Source organism: Thrips palmi, unplaced genomic scaffold (assembly GCF_012932325.1).
Source record: "Thrips palmi isolate BJ-2018 unplaced genomic scaffold, TpBJ-2018v1 HiC_scaffold_6, whole genome shotgun sequence".
In the NCBI taxonomy this organism is placed as follows: Eukaryota; Metazoa; Arthropoda; class Insecta; order Thysanoptera; family Thripidae; genus Thrips; species Thrips palmi.
The window spans coordinates 9,703,872-9,728,236 of record NW_023144633.1 but is presented as its reverse complement, the minus strand read 5'-3'; positions in this window follow the sequence as shown (position 1 = coordinate 9,728,236).

Sequence of the window (24,365 nt, the reverse complement as noted above, 5' to 3'; positions counted from 1 at the left end):
CCCTTCATTCTAGAAAGAGTTGCTTCATCTCCAGATAACTCGATCTTGACCCTTGTAACATTCCCTTGTCCGGGCTGGGCCCCCCTTTCATCACGACAGAAGCGATCTGCCTACAGAAAACTCGATTTTTCGCCGTTTTTAAAGTGTTTTTCGGCTATAAAAACTAAACCAGTTGAGCTAGGATGGTGAGATTTCGCGTGTGCCGAGCCAAGGACATACCCAAAAAGTGTGCAAAATCTCACCGAGATCGGCCGAGCCGTTCAGGAGGAGTAGTGCGGACACACAGACACAGACACACACACACACACACACACACACACACACACACACACACACGGACAGACAGGAAAAACTTTTCAAACCCACTGGAGTAACAGGCTTCGCTATCGCTCAGCCAATAAATCCAGCGTCTTTCTGCGTTTTGGCGAACATCTTGACCACACTATGGAGAGATCGCTCTGCGATGATGACAGGCTTTTCTTGTTGTATAGCCTCTAGTTGAGTCTGCCACAGTGTACTCAGCACCATTGATTGAAAGGTAAACGCCCATTTCTGCATGTCTTGAGTGTACAGTTCCAAGAAATCAATCCCATGATAATTGGTCCATTGGGAAACTGGCTCTTGCACTACAAGATACCCTTTTTCTTCCAGACTCTTCAATAGCGTTGACTTGCCGACTCCTATGTTTCTCTCGATGTAAACAATCACTGGTTGTTTGACAGCTGTCTGCTTGAACTTGTTGTACCATGGCTGCCGACTTAACCACGCAAGCGACATGTCTGCTTCTCTTGGCTGTCAAGTGTCGACTGACCGTGAGGCTTGACCGGGCAACGGCTAGCGTGTTATGCATTCCAGCACGCATTGCCTCGGTGCGTTCATATCGAGTGCGATTGATCCGCATGAATGGCCATTGTTTTCACTGGGTTGGCTACCCTGTTCGCACTGTTTCTTCGTCGTGCATGTCACAGCAGAAACGTCATTTTGGTAGCGGAAAAGAAACTTTGAATCTTTGGTGTAAAAACCAGAACAAACAATACAAGGTTTCATCCGAGAATTTGAGAGGGTTGGCCGGGTTGGCAAAGAGTATATGATCAGTGCCCTTAACTGCCTCTTTAACTGATTTAGGGCAAGCAGCCGTCTCCAAGTTCATCAGACGTTGCGATGGTGGGGGTCGAGTCGCTGCGCTGATTGGCCCCCGAGTTTGTCGACGCTCGCGTCGGTGGTGGGGGCGGAGAGCAGGTTTATTTAAGAAAAGCAGGACCTTACAACGACCCCCTTGGATTTCGCTGATTTTTTGGTGGTTGGTAGTCCCCCATGATGGGAGTTCATGGCCAAAATTTCAGACCTCAAAAAAATTTTCTCTGGGAGATATGGGGATTTTTAGTTTTCTGGGGTATTTTTACACTAATTTTGGGTATTTCTTATATCTCAGTGACTTTTTGTCCGATTGGTTTCAGGTTCGGGTGCTAGCTTCAAAATTGAACGAGGAACACGATCGTGCCGTCAGATTTGACCTAAAATAATGTTTTCATGCGGAAAACTCACTTTTTCTCGAAAAATTACATAAAAAGTCCCAAATCTTGGGATTTTGCAGTTAAAATTACCCGATCTTTTTGAAACTGGTCTTATCTTTCGGAGAAAGGTCCGCTGAATCCTAAAATCACAACCCCAGATTTTTCCGACGAACCGTTCCGGAGATATTCCACTTCAAAGTCAGGCAATTTTTTTTTCGGACTAAAAGTTGTGCGATTTTGCTGGGCTTTTCATTCTGAGGCATTGGGCGGTGAGTTCCAGTGACGCTGGCCTTGTGCGCCGGCTGGTTTTCCCTAGCGTGCCCTTTTAGCCCCTTTAGTAGGCCAAGCCGTACCGCAACACATGCGTGTCCGACTGGTGGCCTTTCTCGCCCCTGACGCAAGCCGCTACCGCCGCAAACAAAGGCACTCCGCGCTCCGTGCGTTCGCTGGCCCAGCCTGAGGCTGGGATTTGCAGACAACAGAGAAGCCTACCGGAGGGTTGCAAATGGCCAATGGTCTGCCCTTTGCTAGTGCAAAAAAAAAAATAAAACAAAAGTTTGTTTTTCTTAATTTTATAATTGTACTCCTTAAGTTTAAAACTACATTTTGATAATTTTCAAAGACACCAGTCTATTAATTGCAGAGGCACACTACAAGATCAAATGTGTGCTTAGTACACAGCTATGGGAGCGTACTTGCAAGCACACATCTATAGCTGTATGCTTGGCCAAGCACACAGCTACAGGTGTATGCTTGGCAAGTACACATCTATAGGTGTATGCTTGGCCAAGCACACTTTAATCCCACCCATTTTAAGGCACACTCCTACAGCTGTGTGCTTGGCCAAGCATACATCTATAGATGTGTGCTTGTCCAAGCATACACCTATAGATGTGTGCTTGTCCAAGCATACACCTATAGATGTGTACTTGCCAAGCATACACCTATAGATGTGTGCTTGCAAGTACGCTCCCACATCTGTGTACTAAGCACACATTTGATCTTGTAGTGCAGAAAAAGAACAATTTTCATATGTTTCTATCAGTTGAGTGGTACACAGAGTGTGAGGTATTGGCACTGTTGCTGTCTTCACCTCTGAAGGCCATCCGAAGGCCTTTGATGACAGTCTGGGCATAAGCAGCGAGATATCCACTTCTTGTTCCTCATTGTATATGTCTGTTATAAGACCTACATACCGATTCCTTGCAAGTCTGACAACAACATAGGCTCCAGTTGAAATGCACAGCTGCTCCTTTTCAATAACTGGCTTATACAGTGGATGAATGAAGGGGCTGACCACTGGTCATTTGCAACCCTCCGGCAGGCTACTCTGTTGTCTGCAAAGCCCAGCCTCCCTCAGGCTCAGTGGCGGATCCAGAGTCGGCCCACGAGGGGGGGGGGGCAAAGTAGCACTTTCTGCCTACTTACAGGGGCAAATTGGTGCTTTTTGCCTACCTAGGGCTATCTAGGGGTCGGGGGGGGGGGGGGGGGGGGGGGCAATTGTCCCCCCCAGCAGGGCGATTGGGGACATCGACTCACTCACTCGTTCGAGTGAGTCGAGTCGCTCCGATTTCCCAAGAGGTCTCTGAGCCCGAAAGAGACGTCCGGACGCCAAATGGTGGCTTCAGCGATCGATTTCATCGTCCTCCTCAATAAATAAGCCTTTAAATAATCTAAATATCCCTTAAAAACGTTTGAATTCGGTCGAGCGGTCGTTTATCGGTGGTAGTGCTCTCATTGGCCGTTCTCTTATTTCGACAAGGCGGTGATATTTAAAATTCCCAACCGATCGGCCGATTGTCGAGCTTTTACAGAGATAGATGTTAAATAAACAGAGACGTACGCCCCAAAAATGAAAGAAAAACGAATTGGATGAGATTTAAATACCCATTCCATAATATTTATTCCAAAAACAGTCGTTGTTAGGAGCCTCGAACATGAACCAATCAGAGCTCGCGATCCGCGTTTTCAAATCCCGCCGTTGCAAAAAACCGCCAAACCTGCCAAACCGGCTTCGCCGTCTCGGTATCGTTAGGTGTCATCGTAATTATTGTTTTGTGAGACATCCTTAACACGGAAAGGTAAGGGAACTTCGCAAAGTGTTGATAAGTATAATACGTACTTTTGAAAACAATCGTATCTAACAGTGAGCACTGTTGTAAATGTGTCGAGTAGCGCGCCTCATTCGCGATGGTTCTTGGTTAGTTCCGTATCCGTACTGTTTTTGTTAATGTTGTTGTAGTTTTTATTTTTTTTATTTTCTTTCTTCTCTCTATCTACTTTCCAAACACATGGGAAACATTGTCTGCTGGCCTGGAACCCTTTTCAATGTTGTTTGTAAGGTTAGGGTTGTTAGGCTCGCTACGCGTCTTGAACTGAATTCTTGACAAACGTGAAGTGTAAAGTTGTCCCACATGACACCGGGTCGTGTGCCTTGTTTGCTCACTTTAATGTTTCAATGTAACATCTGAAATATTAGCGACAGAATCCCAAAACTGAACCGGATTTAAACACCGTGGCTGTCAGTTTTGTTTGGTAGCTTTTCACTAACAGTGGACATCGTATCCAGTCAAATATTGGAAAGGAATTCGCTCTGCAAAGCATTGCTATCTTTGTGAGATGAGTATCGTTCCTCCCGTGTGCTGTAGTAATTCGGCCCACCCTCTCTGTATGTCTGTCGCTCTTAGTGCAAAAAAACGCTTGCCTGGTTTGCTTTTGCTTTTGCACCGCAACTTGCTTCTACTAACTATCCTGTTCGGGGTATTGCATCGATGAAGTGGTATTTGTAGTTTTCTTTTGGTTGAACCTGACAGGCGATAATACGTTCAGTTGTTTATGTGGGTGACTCATTGGTTTTTCTTTTGGACTTTTGTCAGTTTCATTGTCATCTTCATGTATCTTAAATGCATGCGTGTAGTGTCAAGACATCAGCTTGGGTATTCTGGAAGGACATGCACATCATTTTAGCATCTGTCTCTGTGAATTGAGAGTTTTGTGTCGGTCAGCCTGTCTGTTATAACTCAATTGGCAATTGCATAGATTTCGATTGTGGTTCAAACCTGCATCTTGGTCCATTTAAAGAAAAGTGTGGCTTCATGAAGATGCAAGCTGTGTGTTTTAAGGGGAGGTTCTGGTGAAAATGCTATTTTCTCCTTAATAGGTCCCACTGTGAAAATTTGTTAAAAATTTGATGTCTTATCAAGTATTTATTAAAAATTTTCATTGGGGAGGCACATTCCATGCCCTGAACCCAGTCGCAGAGCCTTTTTCTCCCATTTAGGCTCTAACTTTAAAAATCTTCTTGCGCATACTATTTTGTCGTAAAAGGTTGGCTTAGACATTTTTCACTTCTTCGATTAATTTTTTTAAAATGCCGGCATGCACATCTCAAAATGTCAGTTGCTTTTTAATTCGCAAGCTTTCTTACCAAGCATTTCACTATAATTGATCAAAAATGTACAAAATAGTCAAATTTTAGGGACTTTTCAGCTTTAAAAGCTAATAACTTATTATATGATGGAAGATTTGAGCTCTGCATGCCGGTATCTTTTGAAAATGAGTCAAAGAAGTGAAAAATGTCAAGGTCAACCGTTTACGACAAAATAGTATGCGCAAGGAGATTTTAAGATACAGCCAAAATAGGCTCAAAAAGACTCTTCGACTGGGTTTACAGCCTGGCATGTGCCTTCAAAAGTCAAATTTTAGTCTCCTCAATGAAAAATTTTATATTTCAAACAAATTATGACTGTAGGATCCATTTGGAAAATGGCAAGATTTTCACCAGAACCTCCCCTTAAACTTAATGACATGCACATCAAGAACCTATATAGCCCCAATCCGACTGACTGACTCACTGACTCACTCACTCATAGAAATGTTTGGGGTCAAGGAGTGGTCGTAGAGACTTGCGGTTTTTTCCATTCGATTCCAAATTTTATGGGAAAATTAGGAAAAATCCCAAAAGTTAAAAATTCCTCATAGTTTCCGAGAAAACCTACTTTATCTACAAAAAAGGGGAACAAATTTCTCACCGTTTCCGAGCAAACCTACTCAATCTTCAAAAAAGGGGACCGACCGACTAAAAATTTTTATTCGCCCTATCGGTAGGTCTGGTCGAGACATTTCCGAAACTGTGCCGCAATCGGGCCCCCGTCACCGGCAACATTCTCAAAAACGATAAAATAGGCCTAAGTTCAACAAAATCCACTCAATCTTCAAAAAAGGGGACCGACTGACTAATAATTTTTATTTACCCCATCGGTAGGTCTGGTCGAGACATTTCCGAAACTGTGCCGCAATTGGGTCTCAGTCACCGGCAACATACTCAAAATCAATCATCAATTGTCATCTAGAACCTATAAAGCCCCAAAATCTGACTGACTGACTCCCTCACTCATCCACTGACTCACGCACCCATAGAAATGTTTGGGGTCAAGGAGTAGTCGCAGAGACTTGCGGTTTTCTCCATTCGATTTTAAATTTCATGGGAAAATGGGAAAAAATCCCAAAAGTTGAAAATTTCTCACCGTTTCCGAGCAAACCTACTCAATCATTTAAAAAGGGGACCGAATGACTAAAAAATTTTATTCGCCCCATCGGTCGGTAGGTCTGGTCGAGAATTTCCGAAACTGTGCCGCAGTCGGGTCCCCGCCACCGGCAATTGGGAAAATCATCATCATCAAGTCAAGAATCTATATAGCCCCAATCCGACTGACTGACTCACTCACTCACTCAAAGAAATGTTTGGGGTCAAGGAGTGGTCGTAGAGACTTGCGGTTTTTTCCATTCACCTCTATCCTTGTCAAAGCAGTCTTCAATATTTTCCGGACCTTGTATGCACCCGTGGACTGCCACAGTAGCCAATGCAATACAAGCTATCTATTTGGGCAGTAAAAGTAGCTTAATTATATGGTTAAAAGCTGTTAAATAGACCTTTCAAAGAAGCAGTACATTTACCTCCTTAGAAAAGCCTTTGGTCACCACGGAGTTACTGAAAATACTTCGGCACGCGCTCCACACATGCGGGGGTCTGGGGGCGGAGCCCCCAGCGAGCAGCGCGAGTTAACATACATACACTCCCGACAAAAATTAGCGGAACGCTTTTAGTCATCGTAATATTTTCTAAGTCTTTCGAGCTGGGAAGCTGAAATTTTGTACAGGGGTGCCCCCACTACTCCCCTCGAGGCCTGCGAAGCGCCTGGTCCGTGCGCCTCCCCTAACGGACGGCACCCACCCCTAAGTGCACAAGGGTGAAAAAAACGATGAAAACGTGCCGTAAAAACCAATTTTACCTCATCACAGAGTCCAAAGTTTTGGTTTATGAGGTCGAGTCTTCTCTTTCGAACGATGCAAGCGGAATTCAAATTGAACCAACCCACCCCCCGGTGCACTCACCCCCACCCCCTCGAGGGGGTGGATTTCGAGCATGTTCGAATTTCGCGCAAAACAGCGTTGGGGCGTCCCCCGTACCAAGCAATCATGTTTTTTCGAGTTTCCAACCACCCCCGGGTGAATCATCCCCCGGAGAGCCCCACCCCCTTTCGAACACCGGCCGTCCGGGGCCTTTCGGTTTGAGCAAAATGCAACACAACTCCAGGGCGCATTCCTCCAGTGTCCAAGAAGACGTCTCAGCGAAGTAACACGGTGCCGGACGACTGCAACCCCTGCGGTAGGGGTGTTCACCCCCTTGCACCCCTGCACGCCCCTGAAGGGGTTGGAAGCGCTCCGACGAGCGGGCTAGTCGAACAAGACATGAAGGAAGCGATCCTGAAGTTTTCAAGACGATCCCACCAACCGTTCGTCTTCCAGAGCGAAAGAAGCGTCACTTACAGTAAAAACCACCCCTCACTTCAACCCCTTCCAGCGACTCACTGAGTTGGGGTAGCAGTCCCATGCAACGTCACATCACTCGGCCCAGACATCATTTCAAAGGCCTCCAAGTTTCAGACTGATGCGACAAGGCATGGGACCGTGGGAGCGACGCAACGATGTGCCTGCACTCGGCAGCAACGGACGCGACGACCCGACGGGTCCATGCGCCGTGCAGGTAGGCAAGCAAACTCACCTGGCGGCAGGGTGATTAAAAGCCATTTGGAAGCCTGATTTTCGCCCGCGCGTCACCACGCTTAAGCACTGTATGCAGGGCATGTCTCCCAACACGCCACAGTGGCTTACCAGCAAAATCAGGCTTCCAAATGGCTTTTAATTAAGCAACCTGGTTCCAAGCGAGTTGGCTTGCCTACCTGCACGGCGCATGGAGCCGTCGGGCCGGCGCATCCATTGCTGCCGAGTGCAGGCACATCGTTGCGTCGCTCCCACGGTCCCATGCTTTGTCGCATCAGTCTGAAACTTGGAGGCCTTTGAAATGAGGTTACCCCACTCAGTGAGTCGCTGGAAGGGGGTGAAGTGAGGGGTGGTTTTTATTGGAAGTGACGCTTTTTTCGCTCTGGAAGACGAACGGTTGGTGGGATCGTCTTGAAAACTTCAGGATCACTTCCCTCATGTCTTGTTCGACTAGCCCGCTCGTCGAAGCGCTTCCAACCCCTCCAGGGGCGTGCAGGGGTGCAAGGGGGTGAACACCCCTACCGCAGGGGTTGCAGTCGTCCGGCACCGTGTTTCTTCGCTGAGACGTCTCCTTGGACACTGGAGGAATGCGCCCTGGAGTTGTGTTGCATTTTGCTCAAACCGAAAGGCCCCGGACGGCCGGTGTTCGAAAGGGGGTGGGGCTCTCCGGGGGATGATTCACCCGGGGGTGGTTGGAAACTCGAAAAAACATGATTGCTTGGTACGGGGGACGCCCCAACGCTGTTTTGCGCGAAATTCGAACATGCCCGAAATCCACCGCCTCGAGGGGGTGGGGGTGAGTGCACCGGGGGGTGGGTTAGTTCAAATTGAATTCCGCTTGCATCGTTCGAAAGAGGAGACTCATTTGACCTCGTAAACCAAAACTTTGGACTCTGTGATGAGGTAAAGTTGGTTTTTACGGCACACACTAAATGTTTATGTAGAATTTTGTACGTGCAACTTGCACGATTTTGTGCATGCGGGGAATTTGCATAATATTATGCGTAAAATTGCATAAATTTATGCAAATTCACGCACAATTTTATGCACGACGCACAGTGGGCTAAAACACCATTTTAGGCGCTCAAAACCTATATTTCAGCCATTTTTGATCGTATATGTCCCAAATTTGGTACAGACCCTCTTTTGGTCTTACTTTATGAGATTTTGAACAAGCGGCGGCAAGTGTGACCTTATCTCAGCCGTGGGTCACCGAAAATTGATTTAATATAATCGTATTTGTATGTTGTATATTTCTGAGTCTGTGGGAGCACTCTCTCTTTCCACTAGATCAATGCAAAACATAGTGTAGGCTTTTTTAAATGTTAATTGCAGACGAAACAATTGAAAACCGCTTAAAGGAGTCAAAAACATCACTTAAATTATATGTACGTTCTTAAAAACAATACTGTAAAAAAATCATGGTTACAGATTTTATAGCAACTGTCAAACTTTAATTTCCTAAAATCAATTTTTAAATGATATACGTATCATTTTACTCTTCATGGAATAATAACATGGCAGGCTCATTAGCCTGGTCATCAAAGGGGTCAACTAAAAGTGAAAGAACTGCGGCACACATTTTTTAAGACTTGGCTTTAGGTTTTTTTTTCCTGATTTTTTCCTGAAAGAGCTGATCACAGGATGAGATGAAACAACATTGCGGTCAGAAGATCTGCATTACCATCAATTCTGTTGCACTTCCGGGTGGCCTTTTCTGGAGGGTTAGCTGTAGAGAAGGGGCGGGGGGCTCCGGAAAAGGAGCCAAATAGCAAGTGAAAAGATAAGGGATGGTTGGGATGGAGACACGGTTGCATGGATTCTTTCTTCGTTGGGACGCATTTTCTACCGAAAACGGGGAAATTGCCAATTTTATAATGTTTCACAGCCGTGTATTACTGTTTGCGCAAATATGCGCAGGTTTTCTCTGTTGATCCTTTCAATTGACACATAGGTCAATAATTGCCAGCGCTGAAACCTCCTTGATAGTGCTTGATTCTATAGTAGATCTCAAACTTTTGTTTTTAAAGTAAAAATTATACAAATAAAGCGATTATATGCACACCAACACCCCTCAAATTATCGCAGGAAGATAACTCGGGTATCATTTTGAACGGGAATACTTGTTCTTTAAAATGGAACCACTGGAGATTCAAAATGTAGATGCAAAGCCGTCAAAATCGTTGTGGCGTTTTGTTGCATTTTTTACTAAAAATAACACATTATCACAAGTTTTAACTTTGACGGCCTGTAGTGGTCGTAGTTTTGGTCTGACAACAAAAATACGACCAGATTTGAAATCTGCAGAAAATTTCCTATCCGATAGAGAAAAAGTTTGCCCGTTTAAACGATTTTCAAGAAAGAGGTTTTGAGCGCCTAAAAGGGTGTTTTAGCCCACTGTGCGACGGCACACAAGTTTAAAATTATGCATCACCACGTACAAAATTGTACATAAACATTTAGTGTGCACGTTTTCATCGTTTTCACCCTTGTGCACTTAGGGGTGGGTGCCGTCCGTTAGGGGAGGCGCACGGACCAGGCGCTTCGCAGGCCTCGAGGGGAGTAGTGGGGGCACCCCTGTACAAAATTTCAGCTTCCCAGCTCGAAAGACTTAGAAAATATTACGATGACTAAAAGCGTTCCGCTAATTTTTGTCGGGAGTATAAAAGTAGACACCAAGAATAGAAAGTATTTTTGTATAATTTCAAGCTGTAATCCTTCTTCAAGAAGGCTTTTTAGGATTTGATTTGCCAACTGACTGAGAAGGGATGTAAAGGAAACAATCATATTTGAAGATCACATTGAGCATGACATTATTGTCATTGTCACATTGGACTTTCCTGTACTGGCTTAATTAAACAAAGAAACGACAAACATAACAGGGTGATTTCTGTACTGGTGCAATTCTTCTTATCAAACTTTATCTGAACATTTTATATTTCTGTTAAGTTTAAAAGCACTTACTAAGAAGTTTGAGGCTGATAAACTCCAAGTGGTGGGAATTTCACACTGTCGCAGTGCGAAAAGAGACCACTCCTATGGGTGCAAATTTAGCACCACTCGGTGCTAAGTTGTCAGTCAATCGCACTCTACGGTAGACCAAAATGCAAAAAGCGCTAAAAGTGCTAAATTCACTCCCTTACGAGTGATTTGAACCCCTAGCAGTGCAAATTTCCTTCTCCCAGTCCCAAAAAACCATGGATTGCATGGGATCCTATGACACAAATCCCATGAAAGCGCACTGAAATCCCATGAGACTGCGGTTCAGCACCATGGACAAGCGGCATGCCATGCAAAATGGACGTCGTTTCCCATAGTGCAGGCCTAGCACCATGGGAGGACCTCCCCCATGATGTGAACTTTTCCATGGGTTCGGACTTCCCATGGCAAGGCAGTCCTGCTCGTGCGTTGAAGTCCCCGCCTAATTTTCAATTATAGGTCATATCATGTCAACGGTGCCCTCCAGACAAAATATGATTGCAAAATCGGCTGAAGCGTCAAAAGTTTAGGGGGTAACAGTTCACCTGTGAAATGACTATATCCAGATCAGGCACTGATCTCATCATGTTGTGCTCACAAGGGACTCTGCCAAGGCAAGGAAGTGCTTCCCATGACTCACACTCCATGGTACCTTTCCCCATGAGTCGCAAGACACCATGAGAAGTTGTTCCAAAAATCACGGGGAATCGTTCCCATGGAAAGAATCGGCCCATGGCATCCCATGCACCGCCATGGCTCATGGGATGCCCCATGGTTTTTTTGGACTGGGTCTTCCAAGTGAGAAAAGGTGAGGTTACGGGGAAAAACATGAACAAAACCACCAAAATGTCTAAATTTAATTTCTTTGGAATCTGTTAAATCTCTTTATTGAGTTATTATTTCTGTTGTCAGTTTTGTTTCATTACTGTTCAGTGAATTGTTCCTGAAACGTGTTTCAAAAGCTGTCCTTCTGTTGATCCTTCAACAGTATTCGCCTTATTCACCTCAACAATATTCTCTTACCCCGTAATCTTACTGCGCAAACAGTTTTTATTGGCTGAGCGATAGCGAAGCCTGTTACTCCAGTGGGTTTGAAAATTTTTTCCTGTCTGTCTGTCTGTCCGTGTGTGTGTGTGTCTGTGTGTCCGCACTACTCCTCCTGAACGGCTCGGCCGATCTCGGTGAGATTTTGCACACTTTTTGGGTATGTCCTTGGCTCGGCACACGCGAAATCTCACCATCCTAGCTCAACTGGTTTAGTTTTTATAGCCGAAAAACACTTTAAAAACGGCGAAAAATCGAGTTTTCTGTAGGCAGATCGCTTCTGTCGTGATAAAAGGGGGATCTGGGGGGCAGAGCCCCCCAGCCCGGACAAGGGGAAAAGTTACAAGGGTCAAGATCGAGTTATCTGGAGATGAAGCAACTCTTTCTAGAATGAAGGGGGGTCTGGGGGGCCAGCACGCAACAAGTTAGGAAAATCGACGATGGAGATGGAGAAGCCATTGCCTGCCGAAGGCAGGCTAGCGCCGCAGGTCAAGGTAGGTACGCCAGGCGCGGATTGGAGAAACAGGCAGCGAGACATCGCGAAGCCTGTTACGACAAGACGCGGTCTGGCGTAAACCTACCTTGTTTATTTATCTTGAACACATTTCTTGGTGACAAACTGTGTTGCATAAGAAACCAAGTTACGGAGAGCCTTCTTAATTAGCGTGTTAATATCATGTAAAATAGAAACTTAATTGAGAACCTTTTCCCTCATCGCAAGGAAAAATTGGGAGAAACGACTAAAAGTTTATGTAATCTTCCATATCTGAGAGACTAATTGGAGTTGGGGCCTCCACCTTTGAAAATAATTTCATCTAATAGTGATTGAATTTTAAACACAAAAGTAACCTCCTGTCACAGATTTTTTCGGACATCTAAATTTTACTTCACAATATCCCTGAAGGGGTACAGATTTGTCACGGTGAATTTTAACAAGGTAGGTTTACGCCAGACCGCGTCTTGTCGTAACAGGCTTCGCGATGTCTCGCTGCCTGTTTCTCCAATCCGCGCCTGGCGTACCTACCTTGGCCTGCACTGAGAATCCAAACGCTATGAGTATAGCGTCAATTGGTGCAATACAAAAGCATTGCACATGAAGTGCAATGCCTCGCAATTCCCATGCATTAGCACAGGGCCTTTTCGGGAAGCATTGCACCAAAGGTGCAATATGGCTGAGGCATTGCACGTATGGTGCGATATCACAGCGCATTGCACCATACGTGCTATACTCATAGCGTTTGGAATCTCAGTGTGCGGCGCTAGCCTGCCTTCGGCAGGCAATGGCTTCTCCATCTCCATCGTCGATTTTCCTAACTTGTTGCGTGCTGGGGGGCTCCGCCCCCCAGACCCCCCTTCATTCTAGAGAGAGTTGCTTTATCTCCAGATAACTCGATCTTGACCCTTGTAACTTTTCCCCTTGTACAGGCTGGGGGGCTACCCCCCTCTTATCACGACAGAAGCAATCTGCCTTCAGAAAACTGGATTTTTCGCCGTTTTTAAAGTGTTTTTTGGCTGTTAAAACTAAACCAGTTGAGCTAGGATGGTGAGATTTCGCGTGTGCCGAGCCAAGGACATACCCCAAAAGTGTGCAAAATCTCACCGAGATCGGCCGAGCCGTTCAGGAGGAGTAGTGCGGACACACAGACACACACACACACACACAGACAGACAGGAAATTTTTTTCAAACGCACTGGAGTAACAGGCTTCGCTATCGCTTAGCCAAAAATTGTCCAAGTTGACTTTGATTTACAGAAATGGATTCGTCTTAACAAGACAAACAAAAAATGTCAACACATGTCGTAGATTCAGATGGGAAATGAAAAAGTTATTGAACTTCTAATGCTGATTTGGCCATTTCGGTCTTTTATAAGTTGAATAACTTTTTCATTTCTCATATGAACCTATGACATGAGTTGACTTTTTTTGTTTGTCTTGTCGAGACAAATCCATTTCTGTTTAGAAATCTCAATTTGGACCACTTTGAAAATTCAGTCAAAACTCGAAAATGTAGCCATGGTGCAATACGGGTTACCCCGTTTACCAAACCGGGTTCCCAAACCCCCTCGGTAACCAAATTGGGTACACTTGCTTCCTTAATGGGTTGAGATAGTTTTCTACCCAAAACAGGTTTGTGACTTCCCCAATTCGGGTTGGCGGGATAGTTGTTATTCTTCTGTCGTACAGCGTGTACGCTGCATGCAGACCAATCAGGGGCAAGAAATTTAGCACTTACTTCGGGTGAAACATTTAGACACCTATACGTGCTCTCACTCAACAACCAAGCCCTTTTTGGTCCATTTGTGCACTTAGAAGTTCAAAGAGGCAGTTATTGCACTGCTGAGTGTGATTTGACGAGTTCGCACTGCTGTAGTGCCAAATTAGCACTGCTAGGAGCGAAATTGGGATAGGAACTTTTCAGTGAGCAAATAAAACTAATTCAAAAATTAAGCTTGATTCTCAAACAAAATTGACAAGAAACAAATTGTTTTTCAAGGCAAACCAATACAGGGCAACAAAGAATTATCTTAAGCTATAGCAAAAAAAAATAAATTGTAAGAATGAATTAAGTAGTTTGAACATTGGTGAAGTTAAAAAGTTAGTTTACCAGACACAATAACATATTCTTTGCACAATCAAACATGCCTCCTCCACATTCTCGACACTTTCTCGACGATGTTGATGATCTTGATGATTAAAGATTAGGGACTGACACTTTTAGGCAGGGCCAAGACTCCAGTCAGGGGATAGAGGAGACTTCTTACAGTATGAACATCCTATGTTTTAGCTAACAGCTTCTTCCTAATGTGCAATCCTAATGTGCATCTTCCTTATTGGCTGAGCGATAGCGAAGCCTGTTACTCCAGTGGGGTTGAAAAGTTATGTCTGTCTGTCTGTCGGTCTGTCTGTCTGTCCGCACTACTCCTCCTGAACGGCTCGGCCGATCTCGGTGAGATTTTGCACACTTCTTAGGTATGTCCTTGGCTCGGCACACGCGAAATTTCACCATCCTAGCTCAACTGGTTCAGTTTTTATAGGCGAAAAACACCTAAAAAACAGCGAAAAATAGAGATTTCTGCAGATAGACCACTTCTGTCTTGGAGAAAGGGGGGTCTGGGGGGCGGAGCCCCCCAGTCTCGACAAGTTAAAAAGTGACAAGGGTCAAGATCATGTTATCTGTAGATAAAACAACTCTATTTACAATGTAGGGGGGTCTGGGGGGCGGAGCCCCCCAGCATTCAACAAGTTAAAAAATAACCGACAACGGACAAGCCATTGCCTGCCGCAGGCAGGCTAGCGCCGCAGGCCAAGGTAGGTACGCCAGGCGTGGATTGGAGGAACAGGCAGCGAGACATCGCGAAGCCTGTTACGACAAGACGCGGTCTGGCGTAAACCTACCTTGTTAGCAATTAAGCAAAAACGCTGTAACGAAAATTTTGACGAGGTGCTATGGTTGTACCCTTGAAGTGAGAAGGTATAGCTCTGGTTGAAAATAGTAAGAATCCGATTCTCTCGAAAGTCCGGTTGACGGGTTGCCGTCGGCTAAGTAGTTCCCGAGAGCGAGGGGGGGTGGTCATGGTGCCCTAGTGGTCATGGTTCCCCACCCTCCCTTATTGGCTGAGCGATAGCGAAGCCTGTTACTCGGGTGCGGTTGAAAAGTTTTTCCTGTCTGTCTGTGTGTCTGTCCGCACTACTCCTCCTGAACGGCTCGGCCGATCTCGGTGAGATTTTGCACACTTCTTGGGTATGTCCTTGGCTCGGCACACGCGAAATTTCACCATCCTAGCTCAACTGGTTCAGTTTTTATAGGCGAAAAACACCTAAAAAACGGCGAAAAATAGAGATTTCTGCAGATAGACCACTTCTGTCTTGGAGAAAGGGGGAGCCTCGACAAGTTAAAAAGTGACAAGGGTCAAGATCGTGTTATCTGTAGGTAAAACAACTCTATTTAAAATGTAGGGGGGTCTGGGGGGCGGAGCCCCCCAGCATTCAACAAGTCAAAAAATAACCGACAACGGACAAGCCATTGCCTGCCGCAGGCAGGCTAGCGCCGCAGGCCAAGGTAGGTACGCCAGGCGTGGATTGGGGGAACAGGCAGCGAGACATCGCGAAGCCTGTTACGACAAGACGCGGTCTGGCGTAAACCTACCTTGTCAGTTAGAAGATTAGGATTATTGCATATGTGGCCAGTGGCCCCACTATCTATAACAAAAGAACATTCTAGACTTACCTCAGATTCTTCATCCGATTCTTTGCCCATTTTCTGTTCCTTATTCTTTTCCTTTAGGCTCATCTTCTTTAGTGCCATGAGGCAAGTCTTAGTCTTTTTTCCTTGTTCGGTTTCTTCTTGCTTGTTTCACCCTTCGTGCTGCTGCTCTGTCTGTTTCAATAGTAGCAGTCATCTTCTGAATGATTAAATTTCTTGCAGAAAGAACACCTTTTTGAGGGTTTGATTCTATTATACTTGTTTTTAACAAAGCACTCTTCATGTGCATGATTGCTCCTGTCGCAATATTCACATGTTTTGGTTCTACAGTCTCTGGCAAAGTGACCAGGTTTCTTACAATTTCTGCAGATGCTGTTTCCAGTGCTTGTGCCTGTTGCTTGAAAGACAACTATTGGCTCTGCTTTGCTTGATCTGATCTTGCTTTCTTCGAGCTGCAGCTGCAGACTAGCTCCTGTTTAAAAGTTAAGAGCTTGTTTTGAATGTCCTGTGCCCTGTCATAGCTACTTTTTTTTTAAGGTTTCCTGTCCCAAAGTCCTGGAACGTCAAAGAATATTACAAAGGTCTTCCATTTCGAAAGACCGCGTACATTGTTGACTTGCAGCAAAGCCTATTTCCCCCTGATCTCAAGGTAAAACTTGTTTTCCAACCACACTGCACTTTGAAAAAGGCCTATCCCTATTCCTGTAAATGTGTCTTTTGATTTGCTTTCAGCCGATAGACTAGTCTTGAGCTCAGACTGTCTAGAGGTTTTACCTCTGTGGGAACGGAATCCCCCACACCAAAAACTGCAGGAAACTATGTAAAACTCGATGTAAAAATTTTGGTCCAAAATTGGTAAATATTTGGAAAAGTAAAGGTCTCAGATGAAATTGGAAGTCATTTTTGAGATCAGCACACCAAATACTGCAGGAAGCAATAAAACGCCGAGGAAATTTTGGTCCTAAATCATGTAATTCTAGTTGAAAGTATGGGTCTTCAGTTGTGAGGTTTTTGGCTGAGCGATAGCGAAGCCTGTTACTCCAGTGGGTTTGAAAAATTTTTCCTGTCTGTCTGTCCGTGTGTGTGTGTGTGTGTGTGTGTCTGTGTGTCCGCACTACTCCTCCTGAACGGCTCGGCCGATCTCGGTTAGATTTTGCACACTTTTTGGGTATGTCCTTGGCTCGGCACACGCGAAATCTCACCATCCTAGCTCAACTGGTTTAGTTTTTACAGCCAAAAAACACTTTAAAAACGGCGAAAAATCCAGTTTTCTGTAGGCAGATCGCTTCTGTCGTGATAAAAGGGGGGTCTGGGGGGCCGAGCCCCCCAGCCTGGACAAGGCGGAAAGTTACAAGGGTCAAGATCGAGTTATCTGGAGATGAAGGAACTCTCTCTAGAATGAAGGGGGGTCTGGGGGGCTCCCAGCACGCAACAAGTTAAGAAAATCGACGATGGAGATGGAGAAGCTATTGCCTGCCGAAGGCCAAGGTAGGTACGCCAGGCGCGGATTGGAGAAACAGGCAGCGAGACATCGCGAAGCCTGTTACGACAAGACGCGGTCTGGCGTAAACCTACCTTGTTTAAGAGTGTTTCCTGTTCATGGTGTCATGGTAGGAACCCTGACCCTGTTACTCAGTCGAGAAAGATTTAACTGCCAGCATTGAATTGCTTAATACGATTCACAAATACTTCAATTACCATTCGATATCTCCTTGTTACTGAACTTATGAATACGCAATGTTATTAGTAATACCTAAAAAGCCTTTCTCCCTTTTTGGCTGAGCGATAGCGAAGCCTGTTACTCGGGTGGGGTTGAAAAGTTTTTCCTGTCTGCGTGCGTGCGTGCGTGTGTGTGTGTGTGTGTGTCCGCACTACTCCTCCTGAACGGCTCGGCCGATCTCGGTGAGATTTCGCACACTTTTTAGGTATATCCTTGGCTCAGCACACGCGAAATTTCACTGTCCTAGCTCAACTGGTTCAGTTTTTATAGCCGAAAAACACCTAAAAAACGGCTAAAAATCGAGTTTTTTGCAGGCAGATCACTAACGTCTTGAGGAAAGGGGGGTCTGGGGGGCGGAGCCCCCCAGCCCCGACAAGTTAAAACGTTACAAGGATCAAGATCGTGTTATCTGTATGAAGCAACTCTATCTAGAATGAAGGGGGGTCTCGGGGGCGGAGCCCCCCAGCATGCAACGAGAAAGAAGTAACCGACGATGGACAAGCCAATGCCTGCCGAAGGCAGGCTAGCGCCGCAGGCCAAGGTAGGTACGCCAGGCGCGGATTGGGGGAACAGGCCGCGAGACATCGCGAAGCCTGTTACGACAAGACGCGGTCTGGCGTAAACCTACCTTGTAGTTTAAACTAGTGGATTAAACTATTTTGATTTATCTGCATTAATTGAAAAGAAACATATTTACAGACAGGCTGATTGCAACTACTTCACGGAGAAGACCTTCTGTCAGATCCAATGAATCGTTTCATAGAATCCAATGTCGAGGCCACTTATTACTAAACGCAAGTTTATCTTATTCATAATTGGCTGAGCGATAGCGAAGCCTGTTACTCCATTGGGGTTGAAAAGTTTTTCCTGTCTGTCTGTGTGTGTGTGTGTCCGCACTACTCCTCCTGAACGGCTCGGCCGATCTCGGTGAGGTTTTGCACACTTTTTGGACATGTCCTTGGCTCTCTACACGCGAAATTTCACTATCCTAGCTCAACTGGTTCAGTTTTTATAGCCGAAAAACACCTAAAAATCAGCGAAAAATCGAGTTTTCTGCAGGCAGATTACTTCTGTCTTGAAGAAGGGGGGTTGGGGGGCGGAGCCCCCCAGCCCCGACAAGTTAAAAAGTTACAAGGGATCTAGAATGAAGGGGGGGTCTGGGGGGCGGAGCCCCCCAGCCCCGACAAGTTAAGAAGTTACAAGGGATCTAGAATGAAGGGGCCCCCCAGCATGCATCAAGTTAGGAGTAAGCGATGACGGACAAGCCATTGCCTGCCGAAGGCAGGCTAGCGCCGCAGGCCAAGGTAGGTACGCCAGGCGCGGATTGGAGGAACAGGCAGCGAGACATCGCGAAGCCTGTTACGACAAGACGCGGTCTGGCGTAAACCTACCTTGTGATAGTCATGATGTGTTATTTAATCTTTGAAACAGTTAAGCAAAAGTATTTACCTAACATTCTGAGTAAATTAAAAAGAGAGCCAACTCAAACCATGACCAACACAAATTACCAGTTGTCGCAGACAATGTCAGACAATGTATGATTAAGTTAAAAGAATCGTCTCATGAAATCAAATGTCCAAGTCAGTGAATCGTCTCATTGAATCTGATGTCAATGTCAAACCTTGAATGCGCTACACTCACTCATCATATGGTTTTCTTTAAGGTTAGTACTATAGTAAACTCACAGCATTGCAATGAAGCCTTTCCCCAGAATCAGTGCCAAGAGTCAGCAAAGACTTTTTTTTTTGGCAAGATTAGTATCTGGTTTGTACTTATAAAAAGTATTAATATATTTTCTAACTGTTATTGAGCAAAGCAAACAACTAAAAAAAAAGGATAGTGTCTGAGAATATAAATGGAAATACACTCACATAGGTTAAAAAGACCAAATCATTCTTGCAATTATCAAACACACTCCACTGACTAAAACAATTGCCCTGTAGCGGTGTAGCGGGGGAGGGAAGGGGGCGGACGGACGGACGAAACGCGTAATAATTGTCACTTTCATTTTCCGTATTTCACTGAGTTGACACTCCGGAGGGGTTTCAATCATTCTAAAATATCGAAAAACTATGACCGTACTCACTTCTAAGCCCTTCTGCTCTTTAGTTTGTTTTATTTGCCAATGTTTTGCCAGGTCCCGTATTTGAGAGTCGCGGCCGCAAGTATGAAAAATTGCTAGGAGCAGCCAACCACTGCCAACCTAACCACGCTAAGAACCTAACTCAAAAAGATGTTTTGAATATTTCAAACAATAGTAATCGTGAATATAAGATAAACTCCCCTTGGGGGAGATTTAGGAGCCTTCCGGTGCGAAATTTTGAAACTATTTGTGCGGTAGTTGCTGGGAAACGTGAGTGAGTTACATACACACAGACAGACGCACCACCAGTCACTTTTCGGTGCCCCCAAACACGGCATGAGCTCGCTATCGCTCGCCAATAATCAGCTGTTGAGCCATGGCTGTGCATGGAGCTTAATGTCGGACGCCGTAAGGCCTGCGTAACATTGACGTTTCAAAAATTACAAGAATAAATAAATAAGTTCAAGATCAAAAACGCGAACGCGGCGCGACGGGGTTAAACTTTTGGCTAGACAGATCAAGCGAGGGAGGTGACGGGGTCCCTACAGGCTGAAGCACTCTACGCACTTCTTTAAGACGTTAGCCAAAGCGCAGCGACCCGCGACACGAGTACTGTTCAGGTACTTTTAATGGGCCAAGGTCAGGAATTACCTGCCAGGTGTCGTCTCAGATTGAAACCTCCCTACACTTTCTTTTTTTTTTATTTCCATTACTCTGCCCCGCTTCCTCGCCCTTTCGGGGTCCTGGGAGATGCGTTCGGGCTCTTGACGTTTCTTGATTTACCGGAGGAAAGGAGGGGAAACCATCGCCACCACGTTATTAGCGTGTCGAGTTCTGGCAGCTTGCTCTCCTCGAACCTCTACTTAATATTGAGGTGTGGTTTGGTACCGCTGCACAGCTGTTTGCTGGCAAGCGGTTATGTCCGTAGACTAAAACCCCTCCAAAGAACCGGATTTACGTTTTGGGTGGTAAGATGGGATGATGGGCGTCTTTGGGATGTGGCTTCCTGCCGGGCTTCTTATGGAAGAAAATCTTCTTCACTTCGATGTTCGGATGGTTGAAGCAAGCTTGGGATAAGGAGGCTCTAGCCTTATCGATGTCATTTAGGAAGGGGATTTATCTCCGGGAAGGCTTCCTACAGATCTTCGATTTTAGTATTTCTGGGAAGGTTGCTTAACCATGAGTTCGCTCGAACACTTGGAGTTTCTGAAAACTAGCTGGCAGCACCCCCTGCCATGCCGGGAGGCCATATGTAACAAGGTAGGTGTACGCCAGACTGTGTCTTGTCGTAACAGGCTTCGCGATGCTGCGCCAGTTTCGACAATCCACGCCTGGCGTATACACGTACCTTGGCCTGCGGCGCTAACCTGCCTTCGGCAGGCTGCCTTCCTTGGCAGACCGTGGAAGTGGGCGTGATCCCCTCAAAAAGAGCATTTGGTCATCAAAATCTACACTAATGGGGCTAAACTTTCGGTCGGAGGTCTGAATGGGTTCTATTTTCGTCATCAGCAGCCTCAAAAACATCTTAAACGACATTGAACTTGACAAAAAGTTGACATTTCCAAAAAAAAGTTGTCTTTTTCCTGTTGTTTTTAAAGTGTTTTTTGGCTAATATGACTGAATGGATTGAGATAGAAAGCTGAATTTTGGTGTGTGGCGAGCCAAGGATATGCCCAATGACCCTGCAAAATCTCAGCAGAATCGGCCGAGCCGTTAAGGAGGAGTAGTGCGGACACACAGACAGACAGACATGAAAAACTTTTCAACCCCACTGGAGTAACAAGCTTCGCTATCGCTCAGCGAATCATTGACAGAATAAGTGAGTTGTATAGGAGTAGTTTGGTTTCTGAAAGGATTGTGCTTTTGGCACACAAATACTTGAATACATACGTATAACCCCACATTGCAGGGAAATATGGGACGGCATTCCCAGGGTTATTGAAAGGTCCCTGCTGCACCTAAAAATCTGAAATTTTGTGAGAGTGTAGCCAAAGGGTCAATGAACAAGTGACGAACACCTCAGTACCTCAAATTGAAATTGAAAGGGGAAAATTTACAAATAACCTCGAAATTTGTCCCATATTACCCCGTTCTACGGTACCCGTTGGCGCGGAGGTGCTGGGCGGGTTGCCGCTCCTTGCCGTCGGGCCGCCCTGGCCGGCCGGGGGGCCCTGGGGAGTGGGGAGGAGAGGCTCCTTGGCCGGCGGCACCCTTTGGCGGCCACCCTGTGTTTGAGTGGCAGGGCGGGGCGGCGGCACGGTCTGCCAGGGGTTGGTGGTAGGCGCAGGTGCCGGGATGAACCGCGGTTTCGCCTTTAGGACCGTTTTGCCGCCGCCTTGCTGCCTCCTAGCTACCTCCTGCCTGTAAGTAGGGCAGGAGGCATTATTGGCAGCATGTTCACCCCCGCACCTGGGACACTGCAAGGGCGCGTCCCTAGGGTGCTTGTCCACGGGGTGGTCTCCGCACCGTCCGCAGCGGTGCCGGCCTGCAGTAGTTTTTGTTGTGTCCCTACTCAGAACAGGACAGGCACACCAAGAGCTCCCTTTTCGGCCTTTCGTCCACCCTGACGACGACCCTGCAGATGGTGCGGAGGGCGAGGACCTCCTTGGCTGAGCGTGCGCCCACGGTAAGGACGACTGGGCCTGTTGGATTACCCTTGTCATCCCTCCATTTGTGCGCTGATTTGACCTGGTGGCCCCTCTCCACCAGGTCGGCCAGGATGTCCTCCGCGGGGAGCGAGGCCGGAAGGCCTTTTACCACCACGTGCACGTCCGGCCTGGCGTCCGTGCTGTAGGTGTGGTGGGGTATTTTGGCCTCCCTTAGGGTCTTCTCGAGGTTGTAGTAGTCCTCGTATTTGTTGACTACTACCTCGATGTTCTGACCTGTGACCCGGCTCTCGTACCTCTGACCGGTAGCTTGGTTCAGCTTGTCTTGAAGGGCCAGGAAGTTGGTCACCCGGTGTATGACGATTGCCGGTGGTTTGACCTTCCTGGCCGATTCTACGGTCCTCGCTCCCCCCTGCTGCGAGTTCGGTACGATGTCAGAGTCGGAGTCTGATTGGTCCTCCGACGCTGTGAGCCGGGGCTCGCCTCGCACTCCCCGCTTTCCCCTGTGGCGCCGCTTGGCCTTGGCTCCCTCCCCGGAGCTTCCCCTTGAGGCCTTGCGCCTCCTGGACACGCCCCTGGAGTCCCGGTCCGCTTCCCCGTCCCCGTCATTGGCCGAGGCGGCCGAGGCGACCGACATGTGTTCGTCGTCCTCCGAGAGGGACTGGTAGGGGTTGGGGTCGGCGTAGGGGCTGTAGGTCCCCCCGCACTGGTCGGAATTGATGGGGTTGATGACCCTGTAGGTGCTCCCACCCCCTGACCTGAGCTCCTCTCTCAATCTGTCCTGGTGGAGGTCGTTGTCCCAGTCAGGCACTGGGTACGCCCCTGCTGTCGTGTGCTTTTTTGCGGCCTGCCTGGGGTCCCTCGGGTCTACCGGATGGCCGTTGGTGGAGGTCTTGTTGTCCTTTTTGGGGAGTACCGGGGCGGATATCGACCGTCCCGCGTCAGGCTTGCTCACTGCAGCCCCCCCCCCCTGGAAGCCCGGAGAGCTGCAGGCTGAGATTTGAGCTGAGAGGTGTGTGTTGGTGGAGCCTGACTGCGTGGACATGATACTCCCCGAGGCCGTCCACGACGCCGTGGTGGCCGTGTGCGCCACCGTGACCGTGGTCGTGGTGGTGCACGGTGACGAGGTTGTGACCACAGCCGTCCCTCCCCCTGGGACGGCCGGCGCCGCGGTGGAGGCCTCCGAGGCCCTCCTGAGGGTCGACGACATGTTGAGGTCGTGGGTAACAACTGCTTCACCTCGGCCTCGTCCGCCTTCCTTAAGACCTCCTCCGCCTGGGTAGTGACCAGAGAGTCCTGCGACTCGCCCTCCACTGTCTGGCTCTCGAACATATCGAGTAGCTCTGTTCCGAAGATCTGAGATGACAGTGGAGGCCCCTCGGCGAGCGACAGGACTGGAGGGGAGAGTGTGCCGACGTCCACCTCTGGTGCCTCATCCTGCCTACTGACCACGTGTAAGGGAGGGTGGGGCACCATGACCACTGGGGCACCATGACCACCCCCCTCGCTCTCGGGAACTACTTTGCCGACGGCAACCGGTCGACCGGACTTTCGAGAGAATAGAATTCTAACTATTTTCAGCCAGAGCCCTACCTTCTAGCTTCAAGGGTACGACCATAGCACCTCGCCAAAATTTTTGTTACAGCGTTTTGGCTAAATTAGGCGTTTTTCAAATCTGGGATATTTTTTCTCACTCTCACATTTGAGAAGATAGGTTCGATGTCTTAGGTTTTTCTCAAAATGTCGGCTCTTCGGCAAAATATCCAACATCACATTTAATTCTAAGTAGTTGTTTGCTTGCTCGGGGAGCCTTACAGTCGTAAACTGCAATGTGGGGCACCATGACCACTTTTTAGTGGGGCACCATGACCACACATATTTGAGTGTTTTTTCTCATATTTTGGCCCCCCCCAAAGCCCTCCAATTCCCTGCTCCCGTCCCACCACCAATTTCCCAAACCCTTTCCCTTTCCCAAGTCCCACCACCTCCCATGTGTCGCGCTGCAGCTGAATACCCCCGCCCTTCGGGCGGGAATATGCACCCTCGCGGAGAAAGTGCGCTCGGGCCTGAAGGGCCTGATGGGCTGCAGCGGTCTACCCGAGACCCCGAACCCAAAACTGAACCCCCCAACTACAAAAAATAAATAGCCAC